Here is a 14,168-nt window from a genome sequence, read left to right as displayed (position 1 = left end):
GAATGCTTTACTCAGATATTACAGCCATGATTCTCAAACTCTGGAGTCATATCAGTCACCTGGGCCCCGTCAGCAGAGATTACAATTCAATAGGTCTATGGTGGGCCCAGGCATCTGCATTTCATAGGCTCCCCTAAATGACTCTGCTGCAGGAAACTACCCGTCATTCAATAGATGCTTAATGAGCACCTACTATGTGCCAGCCAGTGTGATCAGTGAACACAACAGCTGCCACCCCTGCCCACATTCTATTCAACACAACCGCTTAGTGAATTTTTGTCGAGTGAATGGGGGAGATAGGACATGGGTCTTGATAATCACTGAGGTTTCCTGCCAGCTGCCCATAACTCTGATTCTCTGACCCAGACCAGGGAGTCAGACACACACCTATTTCCCACCTATTTCTCCAGTCCCAGGGGGCAAGGACTCAAGCCAAGAGGAACTAAAAAGTTACCTGGTTTATATTGCTAATTTAGAAAGCCAGCTCCATCTTCTATTGAATTGTAGAGCTTGAGAACTGTGGAGGGGCAATGGAGGGTATGTTATCTACCAGCTTCGCTGTACAGGTAGAAGAATGTGGCGGAGGTCATACAACCCTTCAGGGGCAGAGCCAGGACTAGTAGCCAGAGCTCCAGATTGGGTAGTGCTCAGGTGTCTTCACAGGACAAACTTCTCAGGGCTGAGGCTGTGGAAGACATCATCCAGTTGCGTCAGTCAAGGGTCTCAGAACTGGGGACAGGGGCTTCTGGCCCTTGAAAGTCCATCATAAGCAAGGCACTTGTTTGTGTTGCCCTCTTCTTCCTGTAGGGCTAACTTATAAACTCACCAATACCTTTGGGAGATACCAGATCACTTTCTCTTTGACACACTACAAATGATGAAAGGGTTTCCAAATCAGCCAGTGAGGGCAGTAAACAGCTGTGAAGTCAGCTATGACTGTTTTGCAGTTTTGAAAGGACAGATTTTCATTCACCCTCCTCTGCCTTGTTAATGACTGTGCACAAGTATGGGAGTCATGAAGCGGGGCAGGAAGAGAAACACCTGCTTTTTCCCCATCTGCCCACAGATCAAAATGACGCCAGACATGTGTGACGGATAAATGGGCCCTCCTTATGTCCATTTGACAGATGGAGAAACAAAGGCCCAGGGATGTGAATTATTCTTTTTTTTACGGAGATGTAAATTCTACCAGGTTATTATATATATATATATAAATATCTACCTATATATCTATATCTATCTATAGATAGATCAACCTATCTGTCCCACCTGACCTAGAATTTTGTGTGGATCAAGTTCACTTACAAAGGACTTTGAATTTTACATTCACAATCCTAAATCATCAGTAATGCTCCTTTGGAAATTTATTCAAAAGCTGGGACCACTACAGCATGATGCTTATGTGGATAGATAAATAGATAGATAGATTCAACAAATATTTTTAGAACCTGCTGGGTGCTACAGACCTGTGCTACAGGCCCACAAATGGTAACCATAATACAATCTTTGCTCTTGCGTAACTCACAGCTCTGATCTCCACAACACGCAGGGGAGAGACTAGTCAGCCTGCAGCTTGCTAGGGAGGGTGTAATAAGTTCCTTAATGGAGGAAGTTGGGGGGCTGAAAACTGGGTGGGGCTGGGAGAAGAGTCCAGGGGAGAGGCGGGATCTGAGCCAAGACAATGAAAGTAGTAGGAGGGATATGGAAGAGTGGGTGGACTGAAGCCATATTTTAGAGGAGGGATCAATAGTCTTTGGCCATAGGTAAGAAATGGTGGGGGAATTACAGGGAATGGTCAGGACACCCAGGTTCTGGCTTCACTGGATGATTGGTCTTAGAAGAGAGGCAGCTCAGAAGGAAGTCTCCTAAGGAGTATTTTCAGATGACTGTGGGATGTTCAAGGGGAGACATACAAGGGGGGCACATTGATGCCAAGCAAAAAATTGGAAAGAACCTCAACATCTAGTAAGACAGTTCAATTCCACACCTAGTTACAGACAGTAGACAAAAGCTCACACATGTGCACAGAGAACTGTGTCCAAGGATGTTCAATGCAGTATTGTTAATTATGGTAAAAATAGAGGTTACAGGAAAAATGAACTGTAGGGTGAGATCACACAATGGAATATTAGATACTTGTGAAAGTCAATAACAGCTGCATGAATCCACAAAGATAAATCACAAAAGCAATAAGTGAGATCAACAAGCAGCCTAAGGATACACACAGTATTATGCCACTTACGTAATATTTTAAAATATGCAAAATAACACTCCATAACGCTGGTCAATGCATGTATATGAAGTAAAAGCATAAACACGGGACAGCAAAGACACAGATCATTTTAGGAAAGGAGAGGAGAGAGGGATCCAGGGCTGGCTTCGTGGGTGTGCCACCTCATGCGTGCAGTCACACTGGCCCTGGGCATGCTCTGCTGTTGCCATCTTGAAATTCATAATGATTTTTGAATAAGGGTTCCCACATTTCATTTTGCACCAGACCCTGCAAGTTATGTAGTTTGTCCTGGCGGGATTAGAGTACATTGTATGTGAGAGAGCTCCAATTGTACCTGTGATTTTTTTTTTTAATCTCAAAAAAAAATTTTTTTTTAATTCATTTAGGTATTTATTTTTGGCTGTGTTGGGTCTTCGTTGCTGCACGCAGGCTTTTTCTAGTTGTGGAGAGCGGGGGGCTATTCTTTGCTGCGGTGTGCGGGCTTCTCATTGCAGTGGCTTCTCTTGCTGCTGAGCATGGGCTCTAGGCATGTGGGCTTCAGTAGTTGTGGCACATGGGCCCAGTAGTTGTGGCTCATGGGCTCTAGAGCGCAGGCTCAGTAGTTGTGGTGCACAGGCTTAGTTGCTCCGCCGCATGTGGGATCTTCCCGGACCAGGGCTCGAACCCATGTCCCCTGCATTGGCAGGTGGATTCTCAACCACTGCACTACCAGGGAAGCCCTCAAAAATGTTTTTAAAGTATCAGTATTTGTTAAATCTATGTAGTGTATTGTTCCCTGTGCTTTTTTGTATGTTTGAAATATTTTATAATACAAAAACAATGAAGATGTAGTTATATAAATAGTGGTTTATTTACTTGAAATACACTGCAGAAGGTAGAAATCTATATGGAAAATGTACAGGAAAACACGTATAACATTAAGTGAAACAGGATTATAAAAATGTTTGTAAAGTGATTATAGTTATATGCATAAATGTACATGTAAAGTGTGTATGTTAAAGTGACATAAGGAGTGTAAACAAATGAAACGTGATTAGGATGGCAGAAATAATTTCTTTTAATATTTTCATTTGTGTTGTTACAATTTTGTTTTTACAATAAATGAAATAAAATGTAACTTGCTGTCTGCTTTCTATACTAAAAACGAGCTCCTCTGATAAACTATGTTGCTGAGTGCTGTGTTATTTAAGTAACAAATATGCATTGTAGCAGAGATATTTCAGAGACTCAAGATCTCAACGTAAAGGAGTAGCTATGATGGAACTTTTGGGAAGCCTCCCTAAAATGAGGCCTGAACTGGAAGTCAGGTCGGAGTCCCACTCTGGCACTGAACTCACATTTGGACAAATCTCTTCTCCAACTTAACACTCAAATTCCCAGTCTGCACACCAGTGGGCTTGGACTGGATCAACCACCCCAAACATGCCTTGGATGGGTGTCTCGCCGAGACCTCTGCCTTGACGGTGAGATGCTCTGATTCCCTATCCCCTTTGCAGGGGAGATCATCCGGTCCATGTGTATTTTGGCAGCAGAGACGGTTGAAGTAAGGATACTGAGAGGAGAATCCAGGTCAGTAGGCGACCCCAGGAGTATTTTACATGGGGTGAAATCTCCTTGGCTCCTGGAACAGCCAGAATGGCAGAATCCCAGGGAAAGGGCATGGCCTTACCGGCAGGGCAAGGCATAGAGGGCACAGCATGGCATCATGGGCACAGCATCACGGGAGCCACAGAGCATCCTGGGTACAGCATGATGGGTGCAACCCTGCTCTCTTCAGCTTCCCTGAGAAAACTGACAGACAACTCAAAAGAAGAAAAATTGGTTGAAAGGGAATATTCCACCTTCTGTCAGAGTTATTTTATTATTTTTTCATTATAAATTATTTTAACTTACAAATTACATAATTATTTTATCCTTGTATATATAAAAAAATAAACAATACAAATAAAGGACAAGGTTCTGTCACCAACCCACCCAACACCACTCCCTCCCCACAGGTGCCCACTGTTTGTATTTCATGAATGGCCTTCCAGAAAAGAAAAAAAAAAAAAAAGTGTATTTTTCTTTGTTTTATATACTCATTATAAGACTAGAAACCCTCAAAGTTTCATTGAGACTTTTAAACAAAAACGGAATCCTACTATAATAATTACTATTTTGTAATTTCCTTCTTAATGTGTCTTGGAGGTCTTTCCATATCAGTACATATAGATCTACCTATTCCTTCAAATTGATGCATGGCTTTCCCCAGGGTGAGTGTGCCATGGACTTGATTTGTAACTGTTGGTCCATCATGTTTCTAGACTTATGTTCTCCAGGTTATATGGTCCTGGTTATATCACTAAAGAATATGCAAATCTGGGGATAGAAAATAATGACAATGGATGCATTCCTTTATTCATTCAATCAACAGAAGGCTGTGGAATGCTTACTTTGAGTATACCCTTCATCTTTTAATACACAATCAAGCCAGATATGCATAGTTTAGAAAATAATATCAGTCAAGTTGCTACATTGTTTGAAATTCATTCATCATTCCTTCATGAGCAAACTACTTTGTGCCACGTATTCTGCTAAACTTTGTGGGACTATACAGTATTAGTTGTGACTGCTCTGGTTGCAAATAACAAAAAACCCTACTTAAACTGGCTTTAACAGGTAATGTATTGGCTTCCATAATTAACACATTTAAAGGAGGAATGTTGCCAGGAAGATGTGGAAGTTCATTTCCCAGCTCTCTTTTCCTCTGTGTCAGCTTCATTCTAAGACAGGTTCTCTCCTGGTGATGGCAAGGTGGTATGCTCCAGGCCCAAACCCAATCCTCTTAGCAAGTCCAGCAAAGGAACTGTCCCAGTTGTCCAGCAAAAGACTAGGATTCACTCTGATTATATCAGTTTGGCTCAAATGCCCATCACTAAGCCAATCCCTGCTCTGATTGGTCAGTACTGGGTTACATGCCCACCTCTGAATCCAGGAGTCAAGCTGTTTCATGCAACCCCCCCAACGCCCAAACCAAGGTTTCTTAACAAGACACCATTAATTTGAATGGAAAATAATTACATCCTTTTTACTAACTTCAAACTGAAATTTAGCATTTCCTTCTATTATGAATGTAGCAAACAAAGCACAGCGGTATTAAAAGTTCCTATAACTTTTGCACCAATAGAAATCACAGATATTTCATATCATATCACAGAATATCATTTGTGTTCATCACTATTTTGAAATTACAGTAGCTATTAGACCAACTAGATCTTGTGTGTTGATAAAAAATATATATTGGGCTTCCCTGGTGGCGCAGTGGTTGAGAGTCCGCCTGCCGATGCAGGGGACACAGGTTCGTGCCCCGGTCTGGGAAGATCCCACATGCCGTGGAGTGGCTGGGCCTGTGAGCCATGGCCGCTGGGCCTGCGTGTCCGGAGCCTGTGCTCCGCAATGGGAGAGGCCACAACAGTGAGAGGCCCGTGTACCGCAAAAAAAAAAAAAAATATATATATATATATATATATTATTATATCAAAATTTCTTTTTCTTACCATTTGATAACTATTTCAATATAATTGACTTCTTTTAAATCATTTGTAGTTGATATTAAGCATTTAAAAACATCAATCTGAGGAGGGGTCCATAGGCTTCTACAGACTGTCAAGGGGTCCATAGCACACAAAAAAGGTCTAGATATAGTATGGGGGAGGGGTGTCTCCCTAAAAGGAAATCAGGTGCCTTTGCCAGAGAAAGAGGAAAAGGTGCTGAGTAGGCAGAAACAACTGATGTCCACACCAAAGGGATACAGAGATGAATCAGATGTGAGCCTGCCTCTAAGCCAGTTAGACAAGGTGTCGGCACTTCCACCGCAGGGGGCACAGGTTCCATCCCTGGTTGGGGAACTAACATCCCGCATACCACAAGGCCAAAAAAAAAGAAAAAAAGAAAAAGCAGTACACGTAAGGACTTAACCACAGAATTAAATATCATAATGAAAAGAGGTGTATAAAGATGTCGCTCATTCTCGAAGGATTTCCATCATCAAAAACAATGAAAGACAATGGTGATACATGAAATTAAATGTAAGCATAGAAGTTAGTGGGACCATTTTTTTAAAATATGCAATGATAATTCTTAAGAATATTTTGTTCCATAAACCAGGATTAGTAATACTTCTCTGTGACACTCTCCAACCCTTTTAGAATTATCTTGAGGACCATTTAAGACAAAGATGTGAGAGTATTTTAAAACCCTCTAGTAGAATAATTACTGTTGGGACTCTTTACAGTTCATAGAGCATGGTCCTACTCATGAGCTCCATTCCACTCCTTGTGATGAGTAATCTCCTGCCTCAGGGCCTTTGCACTTGCTGTTCCCTTAACCAGGAGTGCTCTTCCCTCAGCTCCCCTTGTGTTTTATTCTCATTCTTCAGCCCTTAGCCCAAATCTCACCTTGTCAGGGAGGCCCTCCCTGACTATCTGATCTAAATTAAATCTCTGAAATTATCTTGCTTGTTTACTTATAAGACAAGCAAGGCAGGAGAGCAGGAATAGTGTCTTGTTACCCACAGTGTCCCCCAGGATCTGGGACAGTTCCTCCCACATGGAAGGATGCTATTAAATGAGGAGTGATCGACATCTCTGTGAAATTGGTAGCCAGGCCTGTGGTACAGAGGAGGAAGCTGAGGCGCAGGGAGGAGAAATGACTTATTCAAGTTTCTGTGGCAGGTATGGTAAGCACATAACTTATTGTCCAGCCTGGAAGGTTTTTACCCTGGACACATGCTAAGCTGAACAGGACACGGGATAGCAGGTGTAAACTGAAACAGCAAACAAAGACACCTGGTCACACTTCAGAAGGGGGACTAAACCCTGGCAAGTGTAAGCCATGTTCTTTCTGCTAAATCTGAAGTTCTGTGAAAAGTCAAGGTCAGCAAATTACTTTCCCCACATGCCTCTGCCCCACAGGGAACACTAACCTACGCAGCTCAGGAGCAGCTGATCATCACGAATCTGCTGACTTTACTGTCCCCCAGAAGTCCTGAGAAGGTTCTCCATAGCGGAAGCCAAGATTTCTTCTGTGGAAGTAGGTGCAACGGTAGAATGAACAAAATTAAACCTGGATTTCCTTTGTGAAGAGAAGGAGGAGAAGCTCATGAGATCACTTTGCTCTGCAGATGCCGACTGCCCTGCATAGAATCCAGCAATATGCCTGCCCTTTGACCAGGTCTCCCTGTCCCTGGGAGTTCACCTTAAAAATGAGTGAAAGGAAGAGAAAAAGCTAGCCAGGCAAAAATATTCACTGAGGTGGACTGGGGGTGGGGAGGCTGGGTTTGGAGCGTAGAGTCAGGCAGGCCTGGGTTTGAAGCCCTGCTCTACCACTATCAAAAGAGTGGCCAACAGTGCCGCCCAACCCCTGTGCATGCTGTTCCTCCAGCATGAAGGATGGGGTCTGGCTCTTCCCCTTGATTTCGGACTAGCCTTGTGACTTGATTTGACCAAGAGAATGCAGCAGAGAGGGTGCTATGCCAGTACCAGGCCTAGGTGTCAGGACAGTGGGAGCTTTTGCTTTCGCTCTCCAGGAAGCCAGCCACTGTGTAAAGAAGTCCTGTTAACATGCTAGACAGATCACGTAGATAGAAAGAGGCCCTGAAAGATGAGAGACCACAAAGACAGAAACCAGCTGACTCACAGCCATTTCAGCCTCCTCTGCTGTGGCACCAGACATCTGAATAAACCCATCTTGGATCCTCTAGCTCCAGTGAAGTTGCCTCAGTCAGTACTGTGTGCAGAAGAGATGACTCACCTCCACCAATCCCTGACCACATTGCAGAATCATGAAGAAACAAATGGTCCTTGTCCCCTTAAGCTATCACATTTGGGGGCAATTTGTTACACAGCAATAGCTACCTGAATTTGGGCAAATTATTAAAATAATGTGAGCCTCTGTTTCTTCATCTGTAAAATGGTATAACTTGAATACTTACCTTACAGGATTGTGGTGATGCTCAAATGTTACATAGCAAACATTTAGTGATTTTGTGGAATATAATATTATATGATAATATGGTATAATTTCCTGCAGGTGTTAAGTTTCTGTAAGTTATTGGAAGGACTCTACTGTGTAGAATAGTATGGAGCCATTAGAATTCATAAGCATAAAGTTTGTGAACAACAAACAAATGAAAACTGGTAGTGTATTTGGGTGGTGGGTTTTATTTACAAATGTACCTTTAGGATTTCTTTAGTGTCGTTGTCAGCTTCTTAATAATAAATCATTTTAATGCAATTTCCAAATGGGATTAAGTTTTGAAGAAAACATGGAGAAATGAAAACTGTGTATTTGAGTTTTGATTTTAGTGAAAATGTACTCTACTCAAATTTCCTTTAATTCGATCTTCATAAAAAATAAGTTTAGTGCAATTATTAACTAGAAAACTGGTCATTGTGTAATTTATCCAGCGGTATTATGAGCCCAGCAGAGAACTAGGTGTTTGCGTTGCTTTGTTTATTCAACAAATAGCAAGAGCTCAAGGGGAGGGATTTCCATGCTTTGTTCTTTGATGCCTCCCAGCAACTCTATGATGTCAGTGGTGTTATCCGCATTTCACAGATGAGGAAACTGAGGCTCAGAGAGGTTAAGTTACTTGCCAAAGTCATTCAGCTTGGAAGTGGCAGAACTGAGATTTGAATTTAGGTCTCTTGAGACTGTCTTCCCATTATCAAAGCTCACTCCTTTGCCCACAGCAGTGCAGACTGCTCCGAACAGAGACTGACCAAGCAAGTTTGTGAGCAGTGAGAGGCAGCACTCTCACAGAACGACAGCATGGAGTCAGGAGACCTGGACTTGAATTCTGGGTCACTATGTGGCCCTTCCCTCTGGACCTTAGTGGCCTCACGGGTTAAATGAGGGATTTGGATAAATACTTGAAAAATTCTGGAGAATAACCCAAACCGTAATCCCTTGGACCTTAACTTTAATTGATTATAGTTAGTATGTTAGTCCTAAAATTGTGCTACAAATATGCCAATGGTACTCAGTTACTATTCTAAGCAGTATTTGGAGTTTAAGTCCCAAGATTTGGGTTCAAAGACTGGCTCTACTTTTGAGTGACTTTGGGCCAGTTTTCTAGCTCTCTGACTCTCAGTTTCAAGGACAATAACAATCCTAACCTCTCTCATTGATCGTGTGGACCCAGTGAGGTAAACCCTGTGGAAGAACTGAATGTTATATATATATATATCTTAAATGAAAGACACCTTAATGAAATATCAAAGTAAAATTCCATAGTATATACAATTAGCATAAATCTATCTGTTTTTATGTTTCCTAATCACTTAGCAATTCTTTGATAGGTAGATATATATATGTATTTTGAATATGTATACACTATATATGTGATATAGATGATATATAATATTCAAAAAATATATTTTTTGAATATGATATATGAATGGCAACATGCCTGCATCTCTGTGATGACAGAGTTAGAGCTAGGGTGGAAATTGTCCCCAGCTCCCTGCCCTACCTGCCTCAAGTCTTCCACCTGCCATCACACCTGGCTGGAGAGTGGTCTTCCCCGTATCCTGGGGTTACCTCTCTTAATGCATTAACACCTTGAGTGAGAACATTTTCTCTATTAAGTATCTGTTTCCCCCCATGAGACCATGAGCAAATCAAGGCCAGGGACTGATTCTTAATTTTAGATACATCAGCCCTCACAGTAAATGACATAGAGTAAGTAGATAATATTTGTTAAACTGACTTGAACCCATAGAGCTTGGAGATTTCTTTTCTTTTTTTTTTTAATTTAATTTAATTTATTTTTTTGGCTGCGTTAGGTCTTTGTTGCTGCACACGGGCTTTGTCTAGTTGCGGTGAGCAGGAGCTACCCTTCATTGCGGTGCACAGGCTTTTCATTGTGGTGGTTTCTCTTGTTGCAGAGCACAGGCTCTAGGCGTGTGGGCTTCAGTAGTTGTGGCACATGGGCCTTAGAGCACACAGGCTTCAGTAGTTGCTGCACATGGGCTCAGTAGTTGCCCACGTGGGCTCAGTAGTTGCGGCACATAGGCTCTAGGGCACGCAGGCTTCAGTAGTTGTGGTGCACGGGCTTACCTGCTCCACGGCATGTGGGATCTTCCAGGACCAGGGATCGAACCTGTGTCCCCTTCACTGGGAGGTGGATTCTTAACCACTGCACCACCAAGGAAGACCCGAGCTTGGAGATTTCTAAAAGCAAAAAGTATTGCTTTAAAATTAGATCTATTTTATATGAATAGCAAATAAGCACATGGAAGGATGCTCCATATTATTACCGATCATTAAGGAAACATAAATGACAATCACAATGCAATACCACTACTCCTTTTCTATGATGAGTAAAATTTTAAAAACTTGCCATAACAAGCATTTGTGACAATGTGGAGCAACTGGAACTCTCATACAATATTGACATGAATGCAAAATAATACAAAGGCAAAATGATACCACTTTGGAAAATAGTTTGCCAATTTTTTAAAAAGTTAAACATATACCTTCCACATGACCAAAAAATCTCATTCTAGGTATTTATACAAAAGAAATTAAAGGGCTTCCCTGGTGGCGCAGTGGTTGAGAGTCCGCCTGCCGATGCAGGGGACGTGGGTTCGTGCCCCGGTCTGGGAAGATCCCACATGCCGTGAAGCGGCTGGGCCCATGAGCCATGGCCGCTGAGCCTGCGTGTCCGGAGCCTGTGCTCCACAACGGGAGAGGCCACAACAGTGAGAGGCCCACGTACCGCAAAAAAAAAGAAATTAAAAAAAAAATATGTCCACACAGGATGCATAGGTGAATTCTCATAGTAGATTTGTTAACAATAGCCAAGAACTAGAAAACATCCAAATGGCAGGCTGACTAAACTAATTGAATGAATAGACAAATTGTGGTAATAGCTATTCAATGAATACTGTTCTGCAATAAAAAAGAACAAACTCCTGACATACGCAACAACATAGATGAATCTCAAGTGCATTATGCTAAGTGAAATATGCCAGACTCAGAAGACTGATGAGTATATAATTCCATTTAAATGAAATTCTAGAAAAGGCAAAATTATAGTAACAGGAAGTAACGTGCAGAGGTGGGGAGAGCTGATTGACTAAAAAGAGGACAAGCAAACTTTTGGGCCTGATGGAAGTGTCTAAACTGTAGTGTGGCAGTGGTTACATAACTATTTATGTTTCTCAAACTAATTGAATGTTATACTTAAATTGGTGCATTTTATTGTATGTAAATTATACTTCAGTAAAGCTATTTTTTAAAACATGTATAGATTCGCATGTTTTTTGTTTTTAAATATGGTTGGCTTTTTGAAGTAGGCAGTGTCCCGTCCCCAGAGAATGCCAAAGAACAACCAAATGGATATCTGTCAGGCATGCTGTAGAAGGGATTCCTGAGTTGGGTGCAAGCCCAGAAGAGATGGCCTTTAGACCAGTTACAGTTATGGAATTTAGACTTAAGTCAGTATTGCCTAATGTGTAGTAGAAAGAACAGTGGTTTAGGAGTCAAGAGCTGTTCATTCATTTATTTGTCATTTACTGAACACCTAACACGAGCCTGGCAAGGCTCAACAGTGTTGAGCTTGAGCTAGTTTGAGTCCAATTTCTATGCAGTCACACCTAAAAGAATCCTAACACATATAAGCCCATCGCTAGGTATTAAATTGGGTGATACTGACTATAAGTGCCAAAGGAGGAGATCTGTGAGGGCTTGAAGGAGTCAGGCAGACCACCCACTTTTCTCCATCTCCATCGCCACAGCCTTGGTTCAGGCTGCCATTGCCTCTCACCCTGGACAGTTACAGCAGCCTCCTCATGGGTCTCCATGAGCCTACTTGAACTTTCTTGGCTCCACTCTATACATAGCATTCAGAGGGTTTCAGCCGCCACCTGAAATTCAGATCTGACTCTAAAAATTCTTCCATGGTGTCTCCTTGCCCCAGATTAAAGTCCAAATTCCTCAGCATGGTTCCCAGGGCCCTTTGTGACATAGCCCTGAGTTGAAGGAAGATCAGCTAGGGAGGTGTGTGGTATCCTGTGGGCTGGAGTGGGCAGGAGGAGCAGGAAAGGATGGAATGCAGAGATGTTTTCGATGCCAAAACCACCTGGGTTCCGGCACTGGCTGTGCTGTTGCTCTGTGTAACCTGAGCCTCAGTTTCCAGATCATCCAGAGATGAGGCAGATCTCGAAGGACCCTTTCAGTTCCAGGGTTGTAGGTTTATGCTTCTAGGTATGTTTCCAGGCTGCTCCTCTAGCTTCGTCTCTCTGTGTGCCCCTCTCACTCAGCAGACACCTTTATAGAAAATTGTTATCTGAGGATATGAGTCACAGATTATAACTGGCTCAATCTGCAGGAGGCTTCGCAGCCCATCCTGCTGACATGATTCTCTGCCCAGAAGAGCTTGAGAGTCATGTTACTGACCTGAAGTGCAAAAGAAAACCTGGTGAGTGTCCTTTGAAATGGGAAAAGAAGGAATGCACTTATAGCCACTGACACTCCCCTGGACGACGATTGTTCCCTGGAATCCAGCAAAAAGGAACGAGTAGGAGAGGGAATGGTCCAGCCTTTCAGATGGTTCAGATGCTGTGTGTCCAAAGCACTCAAAACACTACTAGGGAGGTGCTTCCTTCCAGTCAAACAGAAAGGTCACTGAGCTGGCTGTGAATCAATGCGCTACTCACTCACTCAATCTTGGCTTGACCTTGACAATGTCACTTCACCTCTAGCTCAATTTTTTTACCAACCAGTCAGACACAGTAAGCACAGCTTAAACTCATCAAACAGTTCACAATTTCAATTTCACAAGCAGTACATGTTCATTAAAGAAAATGTAAAGCATGAATAATCAAAAAGGAAAAATAAATTCCTTAATCTCACCATTCCGACATGAACAGATGTTTTTCTATTTTAATCAAAGTGAGACTGCACTCGCACATTCCCTCCTGCACCCAATTATTTTCTCTAACAATATATTGCGAACGTCTTTCCACGTCACTACATTTTCTTCTACGTTAGGATACTCAGATGTGACTGGATACCCATGGGTATTCTCCAACTGAGGCCAGTCTCTGTATTTTATTTCACCCTTCAAAAACACATCCAATCCCAAAAGAACCGGCAGGCACTGTATCACTGAAGACTTTGTGGGCTGTGGAAGAGAGAGTTGTATTGCTCACCATCCAGCAAACATTCTCAGACACCCCACTTGATAGCTCCATTCTCTCTGTAGTCTGACTTTCCTGCTCCCCAAACACAGCCTCTCAAAAACCACCACTAGTGGTGGTTGTATACATTACTTGGCATACACAAGTAGACCTTCTGGTCTACTTATATACGCCATGTAGCAAAACAGTAGTCAGATGGCATTCCTCAAGGTTGCCCCTTGGAAATTAATTTGACGGAATTATTTATTCATTCATTCCTGCAATAAATACCAAACACCTTTATATGATGGACATTGTTTTGAGTGCTGAGGGATTCTTCATTCAACAAGAGGAAAAAAATCTTGGTTCTCATGGGACCTATTATTTTTCACCATTTACACTCCTGATGAAGGAAGTCTCAAAATTTACTTCAAAAGTCAACTCTTTTTGGACCTCTGTGTTATTTCCAATTCTCCGCCTCCTGGTGGTAAACAATGCCAATGTGAACATCTTCATGGCTTAGGCTCCCATTTTAAAGATCTTTCCCTTGACAGATATTGTTTTAGTCATAACAATCTAAAGATGCTCTACTGAAAAGGAAGGTAAGGACCAGGAAAAATCAAGTAATTTCCCCAGGGTTACATGTTTGGTTATTTGGTGGCAGATCAAACACACAAACATATTTTCAAGAGGAAAACATGAATTCACAACAGCATGAGCCAGATGACTTTGAGTCCTTTCCCCTTGAACAGCAGTAGCTGACGTTTACA

The sequence above is a fragment of the Monodon monoceros genome, unplaced genomic scaffold (genome assembly GCF_005190385.1).
Source record: "Monodon monoceros isolate NGI ecotype Baffin Bay Population unplaced genomic scaffold, NGI_Narwhal_1 Super_Scaffold_12, whole genome shotgun sequence".
Taxonomy (NCBI): Eukaryota; Metazoa; Chordata; class Mammalia; order Artiodactyla; family Monodontidae; genus Monodon; species Monodon monoceros.
Note: the sequence above shows the minus strand (reverse complement) of the source record.